The sequence below is a fragment of the Ictidomys tridecemlineatus genome, chromosome 5, assembly GCF_052094955.1.
Source record: "Ictidomys tridecemlineatus isolate mIctTri1 chromosome 5, mIctTri1.hap1, whole genome shotgun sequence".
In the NCBI taxonomy this organism is placed as follows: Eukaryota; Metazoa; Chordata; class Mammalia; order Rodentia; family Sciuridae; genus Ictidomys; species Ictidomys tridecemlineatus.
In genome coordinates this window covers 157532710-157559887 of record NC_135481.1, presented here as the reverse complement: position 1 = coordinate 157559887, position 27178 = coordinate 157532710, and the positions used below count along the sequence as shown (strand labels likewise).

Sequence of the window (27178 nt, the reverse complement as noted above, 5' to 3'; positions counted from 1 at the left end):
GGTTTTCTTTGAATATTACTCTTTCTCTTTCACTTCTTCCTCAGAAAGATGGTTATGCTGTAATTTAGTTCTTTGAGGTCTCTAAAGATCTGTGTGTTGAAGATTTAGTCCCCAATGTGGGGCTCTTGTGAGGGGGTAGAACCTTTAAGAAGTGGGGTCTAGTGGGAGGTCTTTAGATCATTAGGGGGCATGCCTCTTTCCCACTGTCTTTTAAAATGATATTTTAATACTTTATAAGATTGGGAATACAGAGTTAGTAGTAAAAACTGTGAGAAAAGTTGAACAAGCTTAGATTTGAGTTCCAAATTGTGGATACTGAGGCATCTGTAAGTAAGGAACTTAATCAAATTGGTAACTCAGTCTTTTAATCTGTGAAGCTTGTACACAGAGATGGAATGAACCTAACCAGTTTTACCTCCTTTAAGAAAAGATCAAAGAAAATAATGTTCTTCATCCATTTTCTATTGCTATAACAAAATACCTGAGTTGGATAATTTATTTAAAAAAAAGGAAAGTACATTTAGTTCATACTTCTGGAGGCTGAGGAGAAGCATCTGGTTGGCATCTGATGAGGGCCTTCTTGCTGCATCATAACATAACAGAGGGTATCACATGGTAAGATGGCAAGTGGGCCAGAGAGAGATCACTTTTATAACACCTCCCCCCAATCTATTAAACTATGAATCCATAAGTGGATTAATCCATTCATGAGTTCACAGTCCTCATGATATAGCTGCCTCCCAAAAGCCCACTTCTCAACATTACTGAACTGGGAACAAACTTTCTAACACATTAAATTTGGGGAACATATTCAGCCCATCACAGTAATATATCCATGATCACCATTAACAACTGTGAGAATAGTGCATCTATAGTCAGTGTATACAGAATACCTCCCCTCAAAAAAGTGGTCCTTATAGAAGTTCTGGTTTGTTGATGCACGTATGCAAGTTTGGAAGGAATGGGCACTTCTCTTAGAAACATAACCCTGTTCAAGTTCAGTAACAATCTAAAGCAGATGCCCTTTGCCAGAGAAATGCTCTTGTGTGCACACTCTGACGCTACCCCCAAAAGGCTGGGACAGCTTCCCAAGTTGTTCCAGCTGCTCAACCCTGACTCAGAGGGAAGGCTCGGCCTGTTTCCCATTTTAATACATGGTTATGTTTCCTTATATAAAACATGTTTTAAATGGCCAGCATTATAAGTGTTTTATGTAAGATTTTATAGCATATGTCATATGTAGTCAGGGTAAGTCCAGTTTAGTGAGTCTCTCTCTCTCTCTCTCTCTCTCTCTCTCTCTCTCTCTCTCTCTCTCTCTCTCTCATATTGTTTGAGTTTGGCTTTTTATTGTTTTTTAAAGCCAAAACCCCTTTGGAAGTTGACTAATAGCATTCTACCTTGTAGGGTGCCCTCCTCTCGGATCCTCAAAAAGCTTTGAAACACTTCTGAATGCTACCGCGGCAACATTCGTACAAACCATGTCTTGTGGAGCAACACTCAATTTTGTTTTGCTTATGTGGGAAGTAAGGGCAGTGGGGACCTGAAACCAGAGAACCCCATGGTGGAAGGGTCCTAGGCTGGAAAGATGCATAACTGTTAAGATACCAGTAGTGACCGCGAATCTCCTCTGTGAGGCCACATGTGCTTTTTATCAGTCTCCCTAGAGGGCCATTGTCTTAACTCCCAACCGGAAATATGTGCCAGAATGCTAAAACTCAGCCGAGTATTGATACAAAGACCTACATCCTGCCATATGCTGGGATGCACCATGGTGTGTGGGCAAAGAAAAACTAACACCAATGCCCCACACAGCATCCAGAGAAACAGCATCACTCTAAGTTCAAGGGTCCACAATGCAATTGTTTAAGGATTTTTTCAAATAGGCAAAATTATGCATGAAAATATAGATATGAAATAGCAGCTAGGGGGCAAAGCAGAACAAACACAGTCATGTGTACCTACAAGAGGGAAAGCGTACATGAATTTAACCTTTTCCTATTTCACAAAATGAAGGATCTGGCATATAATACAACTGTTAAAAAATGGGCATGTACAAATAAGGACTTATTCTCAGAGATTCACATATTCTTGGGGGGAATTTTTGACATACATTTTTATTTCAGGACATAATCTTGAATAATTTATCAGATTATGTTCTGTGTTATCGAGAGCAATGTTTTTAAACTGGGTCATAACCTCTAATGAATTTTTACTCCTTGATTGGTAAAGCTGAGCACATTCAACATTGCTTTATTTATTTTTAAATTGAAATTTTTTTCAGTATCAGGGATTAAACATGCATAGAGAACCTAAGAGGTACTCTACCACTGAGTGACATCTCCACATCCCTAGCCCCACCACCCTTTTATGTATTTACTTATTTATTTTTGAGACAGTATTTTGCTAAGTTACCCAGGCTCGTCTCAAACTTGTGATCTTCCTGTCTCGGCTACCCACATAGTTGGGATTATAGTGTGCCACCATACCCAGCTCTAGCATTGTTTTAAACAAAAGTGAAGGGAATGAGAAAAATCAGAGAGTATGATTGGTAGTAAGAGCTAAGTATTATTTCATAAAGTGTTTCTGTTTAACATGTATGTATTTGGGTAAGGATTGTGGTATAAAATATGTTTATCACTGTGGATGGAAAACAAATGAGCTTGAAAGTCTTAAATCACTAAGTCGCCGATTCTCAACCTCTACCATATTGGAATTGTCTGGGGAGCTTTGAAAACAGGGCTGTACGAGTTCCCCCTGCAGATATTCTTCTGTAATTAATTTGGGATGTAACCTGTGTTTGGTGCAGGCTTGAAGCTTTTCAGATGTGTAGCCAGAGCTGAGAACCCCTGAAAATTTGAACTTTGCAACCAAGTTCTGCAGTTAAATGACTGCCTTTGGGTTTGAGGTTGTTTAATTTTATTTTCTTCCAGACTAAGTCATCCCAATTAGGATTGTTGCAGGGTATGCAGGGACAAAGGAGGGTTTAGATATAGATAATGTTTTTGCCTAAAGCCAAGGTAAACCAAAATCTACTGAAGGTGAATGAATGAAAGAAAACTTCATGGTAGTTCAGGTAGGCAAATCACTACCCCAAGCCTCTCCAGTAGAGCATATCAGCTTTCAGGTAATTATTGACTTATTCTCTTATTTGAACCCTTTCCCTCATAGAAGGCACAACCCCGCCATATTGGTGTGCAATGACTTAATTACGGACAAATGTTGTTCATTGCATTAAGTGAGCCAAGTTGCTTTTTTTGGGTACTGATTTACATCCTTGTTCTTATACAATTTAGAATTGTGCTTGATTTTATAACTGTATAACAGTGAGAATATAGAGCATTTATGCCTATCTAATTTGTACACACTTTTAAATTCTGTAACAGAAACAACATTAGGAAAGAAGCAGTAGAATTTCTGTTCCTCAAAAGGAAAACCTGATGTTATTCACGGGCTCTCCTTCGCCCGCCATTTGTGCAGCCCATCCTGAAGATAGTGGGATGATACATTAAATTCAAAATCTTATCTATTAGAAGGTGTTGTAAAGTGATATAAATGAAGCTTAGAGTTTATTAAGAATATTTTGCAGTAATTCTATCTGTAAAGTAGGAGTTCAGAGGAAAATCAGGATCAAGAAGGAAAGTTTAAGCCCAGTGTGGTGACATGGGCCTGTGGTCCCGGCAACTCAGGAAGCTGGAACCGGAGGGTCACTTCAGTCCTGGAATTTGGGGCCAGTTGGGCAACATAGTGATAATTCATCTCAAAATAAACAGAAAAGAAGAAGGAGAAGGAGAAGGAGAAGGAGAAGGGAAGAGAAGTGGGATTTAAATATTTCTGAAAAAGATGGCGATGTTGGTGGTGGTGGTATTTGATATTACTATAACCATTTACAGAATAGCCTTCAATGAGCCAGTGTATTTCATGGATTATTTTTCTTGATCTTTAGGACAATCTGTTTTTTTTAAAAATTGTTTTTTTAAAAAACAAATGACAGCGGAATGCATTACAATTCTTATTACACATATATACAGCACAATTTTTCATATCTCTAGTTGTATATAAAGTATGTTGACACCAATTCATACCTTCATACATGTACCTTGGATAATGATGTCTATCGCATTCCACTATGCTTGCTAATACCTTGTCCCTTCCTTTTCCCTCCCACCCCTCTATCCTATCTAGAATTAAGGACAATCTTTTTAAAATATATTTTTTGTTCTAATTAGTTATACATGACAGTAGAATGCATTTTGACACATCATACATAAATGGAGTATAACTTCTCTTTCGTCTGGTTGTACATGTTGTAGAGTTGCACAGGTCACGTAATCATGAATGCACATAGGATAATGAATTATCCTATCATTCCTACCTCCATAGCCTCTCCCCTCCCTTCAGTCCCCTCTGTCTAGTCCAAAGTATCTCTGTTCTTCCCCTACCTCTGATTGTGAACTAGCATCTGCATACCAGAGAAAACATTTAGCCTTTGGTTTTTTGGGCCTCGCTGATTTCACTTAGCATAATATTCTCCAGTTCCATCCATTTACCAGCAAATACCATAATTTCATTCTTCTTTAAGGCTGGATATTATCCCATTGTGAATATATGTCACAGTTTCTTTATCTATTCATCTGTTGAAGGGCACCTAGGTTGGTTTCATAGTTTAGCTATTGTGAATTAAGCTGCTATAAACATTGATGTGGCTGCGTAGGACGATCCTGTGAGATAGATTATAATCACTGCTATTAGGCAGGTAATAACTGCTAATATAATCACCTCATTATATACACAAGGATCCAAAGTTAATTTGTCTGAGAGATGATTCATCTGGAACTCAAGTCCAAATATTTTGCTTTGAGGCCTGAGAACTGAATCTTCTCATGTAACCAGAGAGGGCCAGGGAGGATTCTCCAGATCAGAAACCTAACAGGGACCTAGACCTGAAGGAAGAGATGTATGTAACATCTGCAAGGTGCCAGGAATATGTTGGTGGAGAGTTGGAGGTTATACTTCATTTATGTATCATGTGTCAAAATGCATTCTACTGTCATGTATAACTAATTAGAACAAACAAAAAAAATATAGTTGTAGGCAGACACAGAGGACCTGAGATAGTGAAATATTATGACAGTACTGGGGAAAACGAATAAGAGAATCTTATAGTGGTTTAGAAAGTTTGATAAGACATCCTAAGAATGGAACAAGTGAAGAGACTGAATTCATGGTAGACATTTATTTAGAAAAGGAAATTGTGTGTGTGTGTGTGTGTGTGTGTGTGTGTGTGTGTGTGATTGAATGCTAGAATACACAGAACAACATAGAAAGATATAACCCAAATTAAAATAGTGTCCACCTCTGCTGAGGATATGGGTATTAGTGGTGATGGTCAAAGAGAACTTGAGTTGTGATCTAATAATTGTATTTTGCTTTCTTTGTTTGCAAGCAGAATGACTGCATTCGTGGACTTAGGCAATTTTGAAAAGGGTAGAGAGTTAATAGAAATAGTTAAAATTAAATACGAGGTAATATGGGAATTGCATATCCAGGCACCTAGACTGGAAGACTGTGGGGCCCTTTTAGAAGGAGCTGAGTGATGCAAGGTGTAAGGGAAAACAGGAATTGTCACTTAGTTGACAAAGATGACAGAATGGTTTTTAAAACAAATGAAAAACCATTTGGAATTTTAAAAATTTGAGCATCAGCATGAAATTTAGAAAGCATTCTGGTCAAGGAAGTCCCCTCCACAGTTTCCTGGTGCAGAGGTGAAGATAGATCAGCATGGGAAGGAAAAACTACCACTGTGCTCTCATCTGTCAGTGTCTCCTCCCAGAGCCAGGTCAGGAAGAGGTCCTTCCTCTGTGTGGTTGTTTATGGTGGTTTTGAAATGCATACAAATCTTAAATGGCGGATTCTTTGTGTTGTAGATGGAGACTAGAGATCTGGACTTCTAAACTTCAACCAGAAAGATCAAATATGGAAGCCCTTCAGCCTGGTGGAGAGATCGGGATGAATTGAAGTGAGAGAAGAGATACCTGAAGGGGTATGTACCTAGTGCATGGCACTCTGGAATTACATTTGTTTCCAAGCTTGTCGGTGTGAGTGGGAGGATGATGTTGCAGTGGAAGTTGCTTCCAGGTGTCATGATGCAGTAGCAGCAGGGCTGCCCCATGATCAATAGGTTAGGAGCTCTGAAAACATAGAGTAGAGTCACCCACATGTAGCGGGCATGAACCACTTGCTAGGCATGGCTTAAACATTTTAATGGGTTCATTCATTTAGTTCTTACCATACAGTGTGATCTAGATACTGATGTTGCTCCACAAATAACAAATAACCCAACTGGCAACTTGGGGACAGAGCTGTTATCAATAGTACCCATTCCATTCCTCTCTCCCTTTCTCCTACACTTTCCATTACCTTTCTCCCCTACCCACTTTTTATCTGGTTTTTTTTTTCTTATAGAATTGTAAATCTCCATCTTAAAATGAGACTCAAAAGGGCATTGGTCTGGGTCACTATGGAAGATCATATGCTCTAAAAATGTTATGATGCTATTACTTCTCTTCTAGAATCTTACTACTCCCCCATCAGGAGGGGAGGTCTACTTTCTCTCCCCTTGAATCTGGACAAAGACTTGGTGACTGCATTGATACATACAATGTGGCAGAAGTGACACCAAGTGATTTTAAAGCCTAGATCGGCAAGAGTGATGTGACTGCCACTTGGCTTGTTCATAGTCTTGGGATGCATGCCCTGGAGACCCAGCCACCATGTTGTGAGGAAGCCCAGATGCTGCAGAGAGGCCACGTTTAGGGGTTCCAACCTGACATGTGGGGAGGCTTTAGTAGGTTGGTGCCAGACCTTCCCCACTTTAATACTGGAAGAGCAGAGACAAGCTGTGCCAGATGATCTGTCCCTGCTGAACCCTGCCCCCCATGGCAGATTCATGAGCAAAATAAACACTGTCCTTTTGGGCTCTTCATTTAAACTCACAGAAACATAATTAAGGTAAATATCATTATATTCAATTATAAGTACCAAAATGAAGGTCAAGTGAGCTGAAGTGACTCATCCAAAGCCTTACCACTAATGAATGTGTTGCTTGGATTCAAACCCAGGGCTGCCCAGTTTCAAGCTTGGGAGATTCATCACTGTTCCAATACCATGTATCTCCTAAGCTGGGTCCCTTCAGACACAACTGTTTTCAAAAAGCAAACTCTTTTGGAGTAAGCTGGCAAAACTTTAGAGGAATAAGAGGACAAGAGAACAAAACTATAGAGATCTAGCTTTCAATATTATGTTCATGTGGCCCCTGGTTAAATACCTCCCAGCTTGGCTTAAACATAAAATTCTCTTGGGAAGCTGTCAATCTTCTCTCCATGAGCTTAGATCCTGTGGCATATGCTCCTGTTACAAAATATGCTTTTTTCTATCATGTAAAATAATAGTCATTGTGTGACATATCTATCCTCCCTTTAACCTTTGAAGGTCAGGGATTGGTCTTCCTCTCCTATGCCTCACCTCATTTCTTACAGCACAGACCTTGACTTATAGGCGATAATTCGTAAGTGCATACTACATACATCCCAGACAGTGTTAAATGTGAGTTTTCTCGACAGTAATCACAATAGGATACGGATGTGAATAGTTTCAGATATAAATACTGAAGCCTTATCTTGATGTTGAAAGCTTGTCTTTTGAGGCTGTTAAAAAGTAAATTAAAGCACAATAACATTTTAAAGAGTTTGAGCAATCAACAATTCATGAATCACACAGTTCTAAACCAGAAGTGGTGCTGGAGCTTCACCAAGGGAAATAAGGGGGGGGGGGGTAGAGGGGGAAGGGCTTTTACCGGACGGATGTAAAGCAAAGAAAACATTTGTTTAAAATCATATGCTTGTCTTATTTGGTTTATCACATTGGAAATACAGGAAACAACTCAAGTTAAGTTTCACTTCTGTTTACAAATCAAGCAAAGCTTAGGTCACTTCGGAAACCTGACTGGTTTTGCCTGCTCAGGGATTTTTTAGACTTGGTCCCCACTGTAATGCACTTTAACAAAGCTCAGGATTTCTTTCTCACTTCCTCTGTCTTTCCTGTTAGATAAAACATCTTTATGTTTGACTTGTATGAATAAATAACTTCAGTAAAATGCAACTAGACAATAACAGAGCTCTAAAACACCATATTTCACTAGGTTGTTATCCAAGTGGAAAAGTTTCAAGGGAGGAGAAAACAGACATACACCATGCATGGACAGAGAACTGACATTGGCATATGCTGTGGTTTGTCCTCACCAAAACTCACACGGAGGCTTGACTCCCTAAACGGCAGTGTTGAGAATGTTTAGGCCTTTTAAGAGGTGTGGGCTTATTGGGTCAGATCCTTCATGAATGGATTAATGCTTTTCTTGCAGAACTGAGGTCTTTCTCTCTGGATACTGGCTGGGTTTCTGAATGGGTTTTTCTGAAGCAAGAAAAAGTGCCTCCTTGCCCCAGCTCTACCTAATTTACACCATGAGGCCCTCAGCAGAAGCCAGGCAGATGCTGCTCTATGCTCTTGGGGTTTCAGAAGTGTGAGCCAAAATAAACTTCTTCCTTTATAAATTACCCGTCTTGCCCAGCACAGTGGTACGTGCCTGTTATCCCAGAGGCTCAGGAGGCAGGAGTATAACGAGTTCAGAGCCAGCCTCTGCAATTTAAGGAGGCCTTGAGCAACTTATCGAGACCCTGTCTCAAAATAAAGCATTAAAAGGACTAGGGATGTGGCTCAGTATTTGAGCACTCCTGGATTCAAACCCTGGTACCAAAAAATAAATTATCCAGTCTTGGTGTTCTATTATAGCAAAAGAAAATAACTAGGGAGTTGTGGAAATATGAAATGTGTAACTTTTGGTCAGCCTTGGCTCATGGAAATTGTGGAACTGTGTTTTTTAACCTTTCATTTAGGTATATGTGTATATGTTACTGCAGTTGCTTGAGAACTGGGAATAAATCCTACACTTATAATGTTCAGAGCATCCAGTATTCAACTATACCCTTAAGAGCTATAAGGATGTAATAATACATATTTTTTTAATTATGAAGGATGGAAAATTCATGCAAAATATTAAATGAGTTTAATTTTTTTGTACTGGGGATTGAACCCAGAGCCTTATATAGTTATCTACCACTGTACTACATCCCAGTCCTAAGTTTAATTCTTTTTTAAAAAATATTTTTTAGTTGTTTATGTACCTTTATTTTTTATTTATTTATATGTGGTGCTAAGGATCAAACCCAGTGCCTCACACATGCTAGGCAACTGCTCTGCCACTGAGCCACAACCCCAGCCCCTAAGTTTAATTCTTTAATTGTACTTTTTTTAATTAGCTTTGCTACCTAACAAACTGCATCAAAACTCAAGACAGGTTGAATAACCTTTTTCTGAAATACTTAGGATCAAAAGTATTCAAGACTTTGGATTTTTTTTTTTAAGATTTTGGCATACTTGCACAGATTATTGATTGAGTATTCCTAACATAAATATCTGAAATAAAAAGAATGCCCTGAAAAGTTCTGGATTTTCCTATTAGGGATGCTCAATCTGTAGCTTAAATTAATAGCCATTGGGGGTTAGGATTGTAGCTTAGTATTAGAGTGCTTGCCTAGCAAGTGTGAGGCACCACATATAAATGAATAAAATAAAGGTCCATCAACAACTAAAAAAAAAATTTTTTAAATTAATAGCCATTGATTTATCTCTTGTTCAGCAGGATGGCAACATGAGCTGAGATTGCCTGGTCTAAGTGAGCCTTCTGGGCTCCTTGTGCCTCTTTGGTCCTCTGCCAGATGGCGGGGAGCTGACCTTGGGGCAGGCTTTGGTGGGGTGGCTCATCTCTGTTCTGCATGGCTCTCAACCTCTAGCAGGTTGGCTGAGCTCGTCCACATAGCAGCAAGGCTCCCAAAGAGGTAGCATAGCATGAAAGGCCCCTTGAGGCTTGAGCTTAAAAATGATGTCACTGCTGTCATATTCTTTTGATCAAAGCAAGTGACAGGCCAGATTCAAGAGATGACAGTTTTAAGCCTTTGATAGGAGGAACTGCTAAGCCACCTTACAAATACAGGGAGCTTGGAGGCGTGGCTGTCTCTGTAACCTATAAAGCCACTTAAAATGCAAATATTTTTACTGAGAGAATGAGAGGCTTTACAATAGAGATGGTGGAAAGAAAACCATTTGTATGTTTTATAATGTGATATAAGCCACCTCACAGGATTGAACAAAGAGGATAGTAAAAAGGGACTGAGATAGATGCAGCATAGAAAAGTCATGGGTGACCCCCATTTCTCCATCTCTCTAAGTCTGTGAAAGGGGGAATTGCGATATGGGCAGCAGCGCAGGGTCGACATTTGGTGATAGGAAGTTTCTTTTCCTTTGCTGTTATTTTCTCTCCTTGTCAGCTGGGGATAGCAAATGATGAGGGATTGGCAGACTGATTGGAGGGAAAGAATAAGCAGCTTCTTTCACCGCTGGGTCAATGGAAAGAGACCCCCTCCCTGAATTTGACAAGCCTGAACTGATAGGGCACTATTTCTCCCTGCCTTCCAGCCGCTCACCTTCAGCTTCAGGCTCCACTTGGTTTATCTGATGGGTTTTGTGTGTTGGAAGAGTGTGGGGGCAACCTGACCCACATCCCCACTGGACACCCCTCTTTTATATTGTTTGTATTACGGCTTCTCTCCCCTTGGTGCGCTAGCATTTCACTAAGTATAATCAATGGAGAATCTTTTTTGTTGTTCTCTATGCTGTTTAGTGAAACGTGGGTGCTTCCATCAGCTGGCTGAGAATGTTAAAGTGATTTAACGTGAAAGACTCTATTTCTTGTCTAGTCGTATTCTCTCTCTCTTATTTTTCTCAGTCCTATTCCATCCTTTCCAACATGAGCAGATGTAGCTTGGAAGCCTGAGAGTAAGGATAAATAAGTCTTGCTTGAAAATAAATAGCATTTATGGAAAGCTTGCCGTGAGTCAGGTCTTAAACATATTACATGTTCTTATCTCACACGAGGGAAGGAAGTGCTATTCTTGTCTCCATTTTACGGGTAAGAAAACTGAGGCTCGGAGAGATGAAGTCATATGTGTCATGGCATCTGACACATTTCAATTGTGCCATGAGCGTTAGTCTTCCTTTGTAAAAATGAGGCAGTGTCTTAGTTTGGGTCAAGAATTAGGGTACAGATATCGATATGGACAGTGATTCCCAGAAACAGAGTGAATTGGGAGTGAGATAAGAAGGGAGAACAAGACCACACAGTCTGCAACTATGAGCAGGTTATTGTGTAGGCTCTGGGCTCAGTCCCACTGGGCATTTTGGAATCATCCTACTAAGGGACACAACAGTTGACATATTTGGGGAAGAGGTTGTGGAGAAGTTTTTTAAAGCAATTGTGAGCATCATAATTATAATCCGTCTCTTGCTACCCATTAGCCCAGGGAAGGAAAGAAGGTAAAGTCTATTTTGCATTATTTCTTTGGTTTCTTGTACGTTCCCCATTGCTCTCTTCACCAGCTCTTACATGTGCCACCACCCCCAAACTCAGTGGGAATTTTGAAATAAGGTCTATTTCACTCATGTCACTAAATGTTGACCCGGCGGCAGAGGCTGATGTGGATTGGGCTCAGTGGGACAGATCTTGGTTGAGTAAAGCACACATCTAGGAGTTGGCTAATACAGGCTGGATTCAGCTAGATGACTGTGCTTCTGGCCTAGATGCAGCTCAGTTCCTTGCTGATGGCTAAGTTAAAGTTGGAAACACCTAAGTACTACCTAAGACCAGGTTGGTGGGCAGTTGCCACCTGAAGGCTCCTCTGTTGTCCAGGAGGAGGGTGAGTAGAAACCCAAGAGGCCTCTCAAAAGCCTAAGCTTGGAATTGGCACACAGACACTTCTGAATTCTTCTAGAGGCCAAAGCATGTCTCATGGTCAAACCTAAGTCAAGGGGCAGAGTAATATATTCTGTCTTTGCTGGAAGAGTTTTTAAATTATTGACTTTAAAGCTAGTAAGGCACTATACCATTCTTCCTCTGCCTTCTACCAAATTAGGCAACTATGGTGTGAAATTTAAAGCCAGTTTTATTGATCCCTTTGGGAAAAATCCCAAATCCTTAATGACATTTTAATTTGTTATTAATGGAAGATAAAAATGATATTAGGGGGCTGGGGTTGTGGCTCAGTGGTAGAGCACTTGCCTGGCATGTGTGAGGCACTGGATTTGATTCTCAGCACCACTTATAAATAAATTAAAAAAATAAAGTTCCATTGAAAACTAAAAAAAAAAAAATTAAATGATATTAAAAGCTGCATAACCTTAGGTTTCAGAAACCTCTTCATGATCTCAGATCTTAGCTGGGAATTAGCTTATCTTGTATGATGACTTTGTTCATCTTAGATTTATGAAGTGTCTGGAGTTGCTGAACTTGTTTCTCTCACAAGGCCAACCTGTTACCACCCCAGCAGCTGCCCAAAATGCTTTGACTTAGAATCAGCACACACCAGTTGCTCTAGCTTGTCAGAATGAAATAAGAGCAGCAAGTAGAATGAATTAAATTGTCAATTTTATGGATGTGTATGTTTTCCTACATTTTAGGCGAAGGCTTTGAATTCTATAAAAATGTCACTTCTTTGCTTCTCTCAATACCTTGGCGCTCTCATCTGGCATGGATAAAATTTAGCTGGAAGAAGAAGAGGCAAAACTTTCATATTGGTTGGAATTTGCAGGCATAAATTTGCAGGACTTTTTCCAAGTTAGCATGGAAAAGGCTTGCTGTGTTATGCTTTTTGTGAGTTCTAAGTCATAAAGCATATGCTAGGAGTGGCATGACTTTGTGTTTCTGGCTGTGTGTAGAAGACCTGCAGAAGAAACCCAAGCATAGCACCATTAAATGTCTCATAAGTTATTTGTATCGCAGCATGGATTATCCAAGCAAACAGGCAAATGAGCACCGACCCCAAGATCAGTACCTTAATGATGCCCCCTTATTTGCCCTGATAGAGCATTCTCATTAAATTACAAATGAAATCATATGCCTTGTTAATACTGTTAAAATGCCTGTGTACTCAGTGGTTTCCATCTGTATAAATTCACAGGGAATGAGTGGAAAGTACCAAATATATGAGCCAATTAATAAATGTCATTTTTTGGCGGTGTCTTATTTTGAGGTTCCCCCCAAAGCAGACCCTGAGTTAAAGATTTAGATGCAAGTAATTCACTTGGTAAATTCCTTCCAGGAAGGATTGTGGGAATAGAAAGAGGTAGATATGGAAGGGAAAGCAACCAATATTCCTGATTCATATCTTGACTTATGATGGGGTAAAAGTCAGTAGAAATAATACACTGAATTTTGAATTTTGACCTTTTTCTGGGTTAGCAATATGTGCAGTACAACACTCTCTTGAGATTCTGGGCAGCAGCAGTGGGGCAGAGCTCCCAGTCAGCCATAGAACATAAAAGAATGAAGAAGGCTCTCATTGGAGAAAATGCCCAACAGCTCTGCATATTTAAAGAGCCAGGGGTGGTCTGACAGTTATGACAGTTTAATGGTTGAAGGGTTTGACAGTTGGCATGGGGTGCTTTCTGATTGGTGGGTAAGGATCATGTGAGCCAGCAGGGCTAGTCTGATTGGTGGGTAAGGATCATGTGAGCCAGCAGGGCTCACCATTGGACAGCTCTTCTTGGGGGATGGGGAAGTTAATCTTTGGAGCTGGGGCAACTTCCAACAGAACATGAGAGAAAACAACAAATATTTTCTACAGTGGACTGTGTTGCTAAGGTAGGATAAGTGTATTAAATGCATTTTTTTTTTTAATTTTTGGAATTTTTGGTACCAGGGATTGAACTCGGGGGCACTCAGCCAAACACTGAGCCGCATCCCCAGGCCTATTTTGTGTTTTATTTAGAGATAGGGTCTCACTGAGTTGCTAAGTGTCTCACTAATCTGCAGAGGTTGTCTTTGAACTCACTATCCTCCTGCCTCGGCCTCTTAATTGCTGGTATTACAGGCATGCGCCACTACATCCGACTTTTAAACGTATTTTTGACTTATGGTATTTTTACTTTATGGATGGGATGTGATCCCATTGTAAGTCAAGGAGCATCTGTAATGCTAATGAGCAGGTTCCTACTGTGGGCAACTGGGGCTCAGTCCTACTGGGACATCTGGGAGAAGGTATAAACTCATTGCTGGGTTGTTTTCACCCAAGGAGTGAGGGAGCTGGGTGTGTATCCACAACTCTCATCCCTCTTTGGTTTCAAGTGGCAATGACCCCCTGGCATTTATGGACTACCCATGAGTGATCCAAATATGCTCCTATTCCCAGAGAATCAGGAAGAGTAGTAATGGGGACCTGTGGAGGGAAGCCCTAGACATATCTGGGAATGGTGGGTGGTGAGGGGACATGTAGCATTTGTTACAGGATTTTGAAGAGGTTTTGAGGAATGGATGGAAGGAATATATTGCTTTTAAAACTGAGGACAACAGAAGCTAAATACCTCCAATCATTATATAGTCAGTAAAAAAAATAAAATAAAAAATAGAAAGAGCTGATGTAAAACTCTTTTGGGGTTATAGTTTTGAGTAGACGAAAAAACATAGTACATAACAGTGTTTAGAGTATGCTCCCATTTTTAAAAACAGCGTCATTTGGTTATGTTTACATATCATAACATTCACCCAGGTATACACATGAGTGATTTAATAAATTTATGCAGTTTCCTAGAAATTTCATGTAAATAGAATCATATAACAGATGGCTTTTTAGTGACAGACTACTTTTACTCAATATAATGTTATCAAGGTACCAATAGTTTGTTCCCTTTAGACTAATGATTAGTGTTTCATTGTATGGATATATCTCATTTTGCCTATCCATTTTTCAGTTGGTAGACATTGGGATTGTTTTTAGTTTTATTATTATGGATAATGCTGCTATGAACATCTACATACAAGTTTTATGTCTAGTTGTTTTGAGTAGAGTTTCTAGGTGATATGATAAGTATATGCTTCTTTCTTTATAAAATTGCCAAACTGTTTTCCAAAGAGGATGCACCAGTTTATACCCCCAGCAGCTGTGTATGAGAGTTCCAGTCTCTCTGTGTGTTCCCCAACAGGTGGTATCCTCAGTCTCTTTTACTTTAGTCATTGTCATAAGAATGTAGTGGCATCTTATAGTGGTTTTAGCATTTCCCTAATGATTCATGGTGCAGAGCATCTTTCCACGGGCTTGTCATTCATATGCCTTCTTTGGTGATATGTCTGGTCATGCCTTTTGCTTATTTTCTGTTCTGTTATTTTCTTCTCATTGAGTGATGAGAGTTAGGAACATTCTAATTTTTCCTGTGAGTTCAAAATCATTTTCAAATAAAAAGTTAATAAGCTATTCTAGCACCCGTCACTTCCCCACCCCGACCAGAACGGCACACTCAGGAACTGTCTCATAGCGTTGGGCATATTCACTAAAAGAATCAAAAGGAAGGGCAAGATCGGATCAGATTTTAAATCTTCTGCCAGAAATAGTCATTGTCTGGCAACAGCACAATGGATCTTTATTAAATCAAGACAAACTTCCTTGACTACTTTTTGTCTGTGAATAGGAAATTGGTGACTTAAAGGGTCCAGATGGTAGATAAAGAGAGATATGAAAGTGCTTTTTATTGTCTTCCTTTCTTCAGTTCCTGCAGAAAGTTACGCAGCTTCCTCAACCTTTTCTCTTTGTATGTGATTGAGAATCACTTGCTGTGTGTTTTCCTAACAGTATAGGGTGCGACTGTGAGGATGGAGGGATTCAGCAGGAACCCAGGTACACGTGTGCTCCCTGACAGACTTGCCAGTTCACCCTACTCCAGAGTGGTCACCTGTACAATCAGCCCCATTTCTAGGTGTCTCTTCGCCACCACCAAACTCACTACTTTTATCATTTTTCATAGAATAAGTGAACCAAATACATGCTAGTAGCTATTTATTGAGTTATAACAGAAATCAGTGGACTAATCAACCAATCACGGATAAAATGATGTGGAAAGGAAAGGTGTCTGATCCTTTTGTCATCTCCTGATTTAAGATCAGGTGGCTTTTTCTAACTAGCTTTTAATTTTTCAAATATTTAGTGAGCACCAATTATTTATTCTTTCATTCCTTTATAAAATCCCTATAGACACCTACAAATGTCCCAGACACTACATGAGGGTAGGTAGGGTTTAGCATTGAACAAAAATAGCAAAGCACATTCCCCTAAAGAGATTCCTATCCTAGAGGGAGAAATGAATGATACTGGGGCTGGGGACATAGCTCAGTTGATAGAGTGCTTTCCTTACCTGGGCAAGGTCCTGGGTTCAATCCCCAGTACCACACACACATGCACACAAATAGAAATGAATGATACTAATAAAGCAAATAAATACACAATATATTTTAGGTTGTAATAAATATTACAAAATGAAATAAAACATAACAAAGAGGCAGAGATAGATGGTTACATAAAGGTTCTGGAAGGATATCCTTGAATTTGTTAATTTGAAGATTAACAAATAGACCTATAGATTTTTAAATCTGTATTATCTAATTTTCAGTAACAAACTTGCAACGCATAAATTTATAACCAAAATGTTGAAAATTTTCAACTGGAAAATAATGTGTCTTTATTGTCTGGGGTGTGGTCTCAACATGTTTTAAAAATTTCAAAATTTGAAAATATGAGACAGATAAACTATAGAAAATCAGAATGTTTATAACATGACTACCCGATGGGTGATTTATGTCTAATAAAAAAGTGACAAAATGTGTTAAGTAGGTCAGAACTGGAAAATGGTATTATTAAATGCAGGATACGGAGAACAAATATTTGAGACCGAATTACTGTTCCTGGTAGTGTTTTGTTATGTTTTTATTGGCAACTGGAGGGCAAATGTGTGTTTGAGAAGTCACACAGTAAAATACAAAGTAAAGGTTTTACTGATTTGGGTTGCTTGGTCGGAGAAGACTCCTAGATGTGGAAAATATCAAACAAAATAATTCACTTTAAAACCTAACCGGCTATGTGCTTTGGACTCAACTCTCTGTAGCATCTGGATACATGGATGGAGGGCCATATTGTACACTCACCCCATCCGTCTTTCCTCTTTCTCCTCCTCAGTTTTTCCACAAGCCTGAGTTCGCCTTTTCACTCATTGAAATGACCTTCACCCAAAAGGTGATATGTTTGTTTCTTGATATCACTACAAATTACCATAATGACTACTCACAACACCTTCTCCCATCCAAGACATCTACCCAAAGCCTCTCCTTCCTCCCCTCACTGTTAAAGTCATTCAATCCCTGTTCTACACCAATTTTAAAATCCACTTGTCCATTGCTGGTGCCAGAATAAACCAAATCCTAACCAATATTAACTTCATAGTATGTTTTGTCAAGTTAGTCATGTCAGATTTCAGATTTCAAAGTAACTGATCCCCAAAACTTTGAAGCTTGCTTTTAGTTTATTTGGTTTTTTATTTGCTTTTTCATTTGATTCTGATGAGCCTAATTTTACTCTCTTATTGAGGATTCCTAGATAATTTATGACTGAAAAATCAAATTATGCTAGTTAAGAGAAGACCTACAATGAGGCAAGAATTCTATTCATGAAGGAAAAGTAATTTAAGCAAAAGTTAAAATTTTTTAAGTTTGATAGTATTCAGTGAAAATGAAACAAGGTATTCAAAGGAATATTTGAGATTGGGCAAAACCGATTCTATGGGCTCCTCTTATGACAAACACCAGCTTCACTGAAAATAATTCACTTCTTTGTGAAACTACATGTGATATTATACTGGTTCAGTTTTGCCATCAATAGATTTATTAGGCTCTGTTTTGAAGATTTGCTTTTCTTCTTCTTTTTTGGACTTTGAAAAAGCAGAAGTTACCCTGGCATGCACAGTGGGGTAATTTTTCATGCGTGAGTTTGTGTGTGGTTTTAGGCTTTAGTTGCTTTTTCCCCCCACTCCGTCTTTTCTTTTAGTCGATGAGTCAGTGCTGGGCACTGTGATTCATCGCTGGCCGTTTCCTCTAGAGCACGCTAGACCACAGAGTCCTCTGGGAAACTAGTTGGTCATACATAAGCAAGATACCTAGCATGCCCATGACTAGTATCAGCTGTGGGAGCAGGGTAAAAGTGGTTGTAGCGTCTTCCTTTGGAAGAAATAATGAAACCTCAGTTTGGGGGTTTGTGTGGTTTGCAGCAATGCATGGATTCACCTTTGCTCTACGGCATACAGTGAATTCACCTGTATGTCGTAGAACAAAGGTGAATCCACTATTAAAAAAGACAAATGTCTCATTTGGTTAAGAAGCTTTTGGGAGGTGCCAAAATCATGCACTGGAGAAAGGACAGTATCTTCAACAAATGGTGCTGGGAAAACTGGAAATCCATATGCAACAAAAATGAAATTGAATCCCTATCTCTCACCATGCACAAAAGTTAACTCAAAATGGATCAAGGATCTAGGAATTAAACCAGAGACTCTGTGTCTAATAGAAGAAAAAGTAGGCCCTAATTTCCATCACGTGGGGCTAGGCCCCAACTTCCTTAATAAGACGCCTATAGCACAAGAATTAAAACCAAGAATCAACAAATGGGATGGACTCAAACTAAAAAGTTTTTTCTCAGCAAAAGAAATAATCTGTAAGGTGAACAGGGAGCCTTCATCCTGGGAACAAATTTTTACCCTTTACACATCAGATGAAGCTCTAATCTCTAGGGTATATAAAGAGCTCAACAAGATAAGCACAAAAAAACCAAAAACAAATAATCCAATCAATAAATGGGCCAAGGACCTGAACAGACACTTCTCAGAAGAGGATATACAATCATTCAACAAATATATAAATGCTCATCATCTCTAGCAATCAGAGAAATGCAAATCAAAACTAAGATACCATCTCACTTCAGTAAGAATGGCAGCTCTTATGAAGATAAATAACAACAAGTGTTGCCGAGGATGTGGGGGGAAAAGGTACACTCATACATTGCTGGTTGGACTGCAAACTAGTGCAGCCAATTTGGAAAGCAGTATGGAGATTCTTTGGAAAGCTGGGAATGGAACCACCATTTGACCTAGCTATTCCTCTTCTCAGACTATACCCAAAAGACCTGAAAACAGTATACTACAGGTACACAGCCACATCAATGTTTATAGCAGCACAATTCACAATAACTAAACTATGGAGCCAACCTAGATATCCTTCAGTGGATGAATGGATAAAAAAAAAATGTGGCATTTATATACAATGGAATATTACTAAGCACCAAAAAAGAATAAGATCATAGCATTTGCAGGGAAATGGATGGCATTAGAGAAGATTATGCTCAGTGAAGTTAGCCAATCCCCAAAAAACAAATGCTGAATGTTTTCTCTGATATAAGGGGGGTGACTCAAAGTGGGGTAGGGTGAGAGAGCAGGGGAGGAAGATTACCTCTAGATAGGGAATAAGGATGGGAGAGAAAGGGGGGGAGAAGGGGAATAGCAAGGATGGTGGTAGGAGACAGTCACCATTATACAAAATACATGTATAAAGACGTGAATTTGGTGTCGACATACCTTATATACAAACAGAGATATGATAAATTGTGGTATAAAGATGTATTAAGAATTATAATGCAAAAAAATCAATAAGAGAGCTCATGTTAATGGCATAATTTGGTGTGAACATACTTTATATACAGAGTTACAAAAAATTGTGTTGTGAATGGATAATAATGATGTAATCCATTCCACTATTGTCATGTATGAAAGAAATAAAAATAAAATAAAACACACAAAAAGAAGAAGAAGAAGCTTTTGGGGCACTCTTCTGCTCTTAGGAAACAGACTTAAGAGTTGATCACAGCCCCTTTGCCTATGGCATATGCATAGTGTCTGTGGATGCAGTTTTGGAAACCTTGGAACAGATTCATTTATTTTGAACATTTTTATCTAAACTACTTGATTATGACTTCAAAAAATTTCAAGCCAAGGGATTTTTCTTCATAGACTAGATTTCTAAAGACATTCCTAAAGTCATATCTTAATCAACTCTGTTATTATCAGGAGGTTTCCACTTATTTGTAACATTCCTCACTGACAGCTTTGACCCTCCACCCACCCACAAAGGGTAGACATGATTCTGCCTACATCTGATATCACCTAACCTGAGAGTGCTTTGTCTGCTATCTGCAATAAAGAGAACTCTATTTTTTTTTTAATTTAGAGTAAAACCTGTGCAAGTAGTTACAACACTTTATGAGCAGGGGCAAATGGCTAGGCCAGTTAAATAGGGAAAACAGGGTATTAGAAGATCAAATTTTAGTTTGAGCCCTGGGTAGCATTGGGAAACTATTTTTACCTTCCTAGACCTCAGATTTCTTATAAGTCTCTTAGCGTGGAGAGTTAGAGCTGGAAATGCCAACAGAAAAACAGTACACCCTGGTAAAGGTTGGACATGGTTGACCTGAAAATCAGAACTGGGTCACACAAACAAAAGCCTGATCAAACATTAAGTGAACATAAAGTATAATGCAACCCTTGCAGAAACAAAGATTGCCAGCTTTATCCTGTTGAGACAAGAGAACCTTGGTTGGTATTTCTGCTCTGGCCTGCACTGTCAATCATGTGGTAGCTCGGGGTAATACAGAGCATAGTAACCTTCCCACTCGGAATTAGAATTTAAATGTTGACGTGTGGTTGAGGATAGCGCTCTTGGGTGAAAATCAAGAACACACACGTTCCAATCTCAGCTCTGACTCTGCCTGGCATTGAGATTTGGGGTATATAATTTTGCTTCCTGGGCCTCAACCTTTTCACCAATGGAATTGAATTAGGGGAAGACCTGAAGTACAATATGGAAAAGAATTTTGGGGCACCACACTGGGAAATAGTACCATAAGTAATTATCCAAGGTTTACAATGACAGAGAAAAGGGAAGTCAGTCAACCAGATATCCACTTTAATTGTACTCAAGGATCTCTCAGCTTTCTGCCAGGCTAATCACACTCTAAGAGTTGTAACTTACCAAACTCTAGAAGGTCATATTTGTTGGCAATATCATAAATAACACGCTAACCTGAACATAGGCCATAAACCTAACTCAATTAATATCAGAGGAAGCCCAAGTCTTAGATTATTCCCCCTAATTTGATAATTTTTAACTGTAAACTACAATGCCAGTTGTGTGGATCTACCATGGAAGCTAATGCCTGGTGAGGAAACTGGAATACTTGCTATTCTGGAATTTGCAGACCAAGAAAAATATACAAATCTTAATTTTAGCATTGATTTTATTTTATTTTATTTTATTTTTGGTGGGGAGTTCTGGGATTGAACTCCAGGGCACTTGACCACTGAGCTATATCCCCAGCCATATTTTGTATTTTTATTTAGAGACAGGGTCCCGCTGAATTGCTTAGTGCCTCGCTTTTGCTGTGGCTGGCTTTGAACTCACAATCCTCATTCCTCAGCCTCCCAAGAGGCTGGGATTACAGGCGTGCACCACCGTTCCCAGCTAATTTTAGCATTGAGTTTTTTAGTATGTGTTTGGAGACAGAGGGAAACATTTTTTCATGTCTGTTATTTCTCATTGACTGCATGGTGTATTGTAGATGGTGCATCATATTGAATAGAAAAATGATTAAATGAATTATGGGCCATGTATCACCCTCTTCAGTACATGAAATGGAAGAGAAATAACTGAAAGATGAAAACTAAGTGTTTTAATTTAGGATTTTAAGATAGAGAGCACCCTTAAATGATTAAGAGAGGTACAGTATGAAAATAAAGCTTTTACTACCTGTAGATCCTGAGGGGGTACATTTCATGCCTGGAGACCATACAAATGGATATTGGGGGGCATGGGCAGGGAGAAAAAGAGAGGGAGAGAGGGAACAGAGAGAGAGTGTGTGTGCCTCATTGGGCCTATTGATATGACAATAATTAATGCACACAGGTATAGATTGATGTGTCTAATAACACTCAAGGGTCCTTTGAGAATCTTCCCTTCCTCGTGGTGCCCTTTATGGGGTCTGTGGGCATTTTGCACTAATAATTTTGTATTTTTTCTCATAAAGAGGGCTTCCAAAATAAAATAAGCCTCAGTCTTCCTAAAACCTAGATCTGCCCCTGCATGATGTAGACTTCATAAACTATTCAAGGAGCTTCTCAGAATCTCAGAAGAAATATTTTTATGAATTCTGGCTGCCAGGGACACAGTAGTAGACAACAAGAAAAAAATGGCCTTTATCATTTGTAAAAATGAATCCAAGACATGAGTTACAGAAACCCGAGTCCCACCCATCATCTTCGAACAGAAAGGCACACTCAGAGGCTACTCTCTTAAACTATATTTGAAGCTAATCCACCATGATTCCCTTGGCCAGGTGGAGGACCCACCCCTCAGCTGCAGTGGGTACTGAAATGCAATGGTTCTCAGTAGCTTGCTTTTTGACACACCTGCTCTAGGCCAGTGGGGACCTCCTCATCCAGAAGAAAACACCCAGCAGGACCAAAGAATGATACAAGGGTGTAAAGTGCAGCCCCTCCCCTCAACTCAAATGGTATTACTATGTGGTGTGACTCATGTTGCCCAGCTCCCTATGGGGCCAGGCCAAGACCAGCCTTCACCTGTGGTGACAGTTCTGCTCTTTATTCTGCCCCACCCTGCTTTCCTTGTAAGACGCTCCCAATAATCTGAATCCCCACCTTAGCTTCTGCTTCTAAGGAAATCTGATTTAGGACTCAGCCTTTCTCAACAGGCTCCATCAAATGGTCGATCAGCATATTCTTGATCTTCCCTTTAATTTCCTTGGCAGTTCATTCCATGTGTAGGAAGCTCCAATTATTAGACAGATCTTTCTTAACCTGAGCCAAGTAGGTGGAGCCTAATTTTAAGAAGGCAGATTCCTCCCCTCACCCCAGTTCCCTTCCCACTCTTCCCTTTAACCTAAACCTTCCCAGGTTCTTCTGCTAACCACCCTCCGCTGTCTTTTTGGACAGATTTTATTTTTCTTTTACTTCCTGGAGTCTTTCCTTATCTCAATTCGGTGTGGTAGAGTCCCACCATGGGTGCCCATCGATACTGAGCCCTACTGTCTCACTGAGAGCTGAGGATTCATGGAAGTGCTTTGGATAAGCCTAAATGCTTATCATTTACTCAAGCAACTCTATCATCTTGGGCTAAGCTGGAACTTCACACTAGAGACCCTTTCATACATGCCCTGGAGAGGCTGCACCATCTCCCAGCATGTGCTCTGCAGTGTTCCCTGAACTCCACTCCCTGGAGTTCGAATTGTCTGCTACATTTCATTTTGTGAACCTATTGTCTCAACTAGTTGAACTGTATTTTGTATCCTCATTGTATTTTCTGGTTCTATTTTTTCCAAAGTGTTACAAATATTACTAGATAGAGCTCAGAAAATTTCTGAATGGAACTCCAATTAACATTTTTTTTTACATTTTTATTTTAATTCTTATGAATTTCATTTTTGGTATAAATATGTAATTAGCACACAAATCCATTAAATGACTTTGACATCAATTTGAGTTAAAAAGTGAGCAAATTCAAGGAAAATCCTTAATCCCTCACAGTACACGGTGTTAGGAATTGTGAGTGCACTATATGAGTGACTGATACTTAGGAAACATTGAACTATAAAATTTACTGTTTCTCTCCAAGATGTTTGTCAAATTAACATCCACAAAACACCTCTCCTTTAGCTTTTAAATAAACATCCCAGGCAGCACAGGCTGGTTTTTGGGGGTAGCAATTTAGCTACTAAGGCTTTTTGTGGGGGGACACTTAGCCACTGTATCATCATCCTCTTATGCATAGTTTTTCATTTAGCTAAAAAAGTGTCATTATTTGTCACTCATTTTTTGACATTCAGATTTATATAACAATTTTTTTTTTTACATTTTTTTTAAGTCTAATAGCTCTGCCAAACACATAAGAACAGTTAGCTAAACTGATAGGGCTTATCTCTGAAAACTCAAACTGACCCCTGAATATGACCACTTTTTGTGGTCACCAAACACTATGACACCAAAATTCTCATCCAGAGTCATATGTAAAATGGCCCTCGGCTTCATAACAGGAGGAGTCTATTCCCATGTTCTTGTGGGAAGCAAACTGGTCAAGAAGCAGCAAAGGTTGCTCAAAGAATGGGAGAACTCAAAAGTTTACTTTTATGCCGGCAGGCCCAGAGGAGATCAAACTCCAAATTCTGAGCCCCCTGCCACCCCCTTGCCCCCATAGTTTCTTAAAACATTTATAGGCTATCTGGTGCCATAAAATTTCAAATCTGCAGAAGGTCCTGCCTGGGGTCTTTAGCAGGAAGCAGAGAGCAATAAAGGGGAGAAACTGGCCCTTCTCACAGGTCTCAAGCCTTGTGCCTGAAGCCTCTCACAGGGGTGTTTACACTTCAAAAGTCTTGACTTCTAAGGAGAGTTATTTACAATCCAAAAGGTAAGGACCTATGATTAATCAGGTTCTCTGAAGAAAGGCTGACAGAAGGGGAGGGCAACTAACCCTTTCCCAGGCATCAGTTTATCAGGATAACATTCTTGTAAAAATTCATTTTACATTGAGGTGTCCTTTGGGCACAACATTTTCTGTTTTTGGAACCAGGGCTGTATATTATCTACTGACTTTGTCCAGCACCTTCTCAGTTCTCTTTAATGTTAAAAGATGGTCACAAATAACCTCACATACATCTTATCTTTTGCCACAGCTTTGCATGTGATGGAGATGGAAATGCCTATAGAGCATTCAGATACCCTCTTGCAACCACCTTCTGGACTTTAGGATTCAATCTACGTATTAATAGATTCTTCCCAACCTTGTAGTCTTTATTCGATCATACTAAGTGAATTCAGTACTTAAATGGGCAAGGAATTTAGTAGATTCCCTTTGATCTATAACTATTCAACCTTACTGTATTTTACAAGCATCTTTACAAATTTATTTTATGGTTCTCTGAGCTCTTTTTGTTTGTAACACACTCTCTATCTGGACATTATTTTTTAAGACATTATTAATATAGATCCACTCCACTATTTGGGATTCACCTATGTCTCTGGAACCTTTACCATACTTTTGTCCTTTCTAGCTATTGGCTCATTGCAACGTTGTCCATACACACACGTCAATCCATCCATCTGCTTGTTGTGATCCTTCTCCTTTAGTGCTTTGATTTGCTTATTTGTCGTTATGGTGTCTGAACCTCACTTGCCAGAACTCCCCATTCTGCTTGATGGGAATTAAGACACTTTTTTAATAGACTCCAGCTCACCTTTAAACTTCTTGAAATCTCTGCTCATAAATGACAAAATCCCCAGCCTGACGAGGTTTCCCATTCTCAGCTGTCATGGCCATGAAGTTGACGTAAGAGTTGCCTCTCCCAGTGCCCATCACTTCCACTTCTCCAGTCAGTGCCTCCTTGCTGATTGGAAGTAAGTCAAGAATAGAAGTTCCTCTCACTACTTTCTCAATCTTCTAAAGATTGAATCTGCCAGGGAGTTAGGTCAAGGGTGTGTCATCCATGTTTTCATCACAGCAGTGCCATGAGAATGTGTGTGAATAATCGGATCCCACCACCAGTGGTGTCTTCTACCTCTCCTCCTGATTTCTATAGCAGGATACATTCCTCACTTCCTGCCTTTGACAGGTGGCTGTGATGTTATGTCGTTAGGTAGCTCTTTGGTACTTTTTCTCCCCTTCATTCATTCTTACTTTCCAACATGAAAACTCATGCACAAATACATAGGATTTGTTAAAAAAAAAAATCTATTTCTTTTCAAGGATGTGGGGAAAGAGATACACTCATATATTGTTGATGGCACTGCAATTTGCTGCAACCACTCTGGAAAGAAGTATGGAGATTCCTCAGAAAACTTGGAATGGAACCACAATTTGACCCAGGTCTCCCACTCCTCTCAGTATAGACCCAAAGGACCTAAAATCGGCATACTACAATGATATGGCCACATCAATGCTTATAGCAGCTCAATTCACAATAGTTAAGCTATGTAACCAACCTAGATGCCCTTCAAGAGATGGATGAATAAAAAGACTGTGTTATATATACACAATGGAATATTACTCAACCCAACCATAAAAAGAGTGAAATTATGGTATTTGCCAGTAAGTGAATGGATCTGGAGACTATCATGCTGAGTGAAATAAGCCAATACCAAAAAAAAAAAAAAGCCAAATGTTCTCTCCAATATTCAGATGCTAACACACAGTAAGAGGGGAGGATAGAAGTATTTGGATTAGGCAAAGGGGAATGGAGGGAAGGGAAGGGGGATGGGAATAGGAAAGACAGTAGAATGAATGGGACATAACTTTCCCATGTTCATATAGTAATACATGACCAGTGTAACTCCACATCATGTACCACTAAAAGAAAGGGAAGGTATACTCCAGGTATGTATAATATGTCAGGATATACTGTATATACTACTGTATATTTTTATTTGTTCTTTTTATAACTAAAAAGAACAAATAAAAAATTTTAAATGGATATCTTATGAACAGAACACCAGAAAGTGGTATTCTCATATAGTAGGAGAACGCTATACCTCAGCAGGTGGTCTTCACCACATTGTTCAAGGATGATGCATAAAAGAAGGGCCAAGACAGTATTTCAATGTCAATGTCTCTCTATCATGTTGTAACCACGGCCCATTCCTTTCAATCTCACTGACTTTTATGAGGCTCTGTTGAGTTGATTGTTCCATCCAACACCCCTAGATTCATGCCTGCCTCTCTGTGACTCAGTTGGGTTTAACAAGTGGCCTGGCCCAATCAGTTATATTCTCTCAGGCTCCCTTGCTAACTGGCTTCCTGCTAGTTTTGGCTGATGTGAAGCCCTGGTGGATATTGTGGGTAAAAGGAAAAGAAAAGTCTGAGCAATTCAACAGGGTTTATTAATGATTCAAAATGTGTGTCTCATCAAAATTTACAGATTATCTGAGATCATCATTAGAGAATAATTCCATCTGAAAATGGTAGGCCCATGTATGCCAAGAGGCTATTGAAATTTACACCCATGAAATGGGAAATATTTGGTGAGAGGTTCATGGAGGTTATGATTGGTCTGTGTCTTGAAGAATACATAAGCATTTTCCTGGCAGATAT

At 39.4% G+C, this 27178-nt stretch overlaps 1 protein-coding gene across 8 annotated transcripts in view; it reads left to right on the top strand.

Annotated features, from left to right (window-relative positions):
• The window catches only part of Rin2 (Ras and Rab interactor 2), a 219266-nt gene that overhangs the window by 34481 nt on the left and 157607 nt on the right, over positions 1-27178 (top strand). For all 8 annotated transcript variants that reach the window (XR_005729680.2, XM_040275766.2, XM_078051340.1 and 5 more), the window contains one exon: positions 5925-6040. The gene's annotated coding sequence lies outside the window, so the exon portion shown is untranslated. The remainder of the gene's footprint in view (positions 1-5924; positions 6041-27178) is intronic.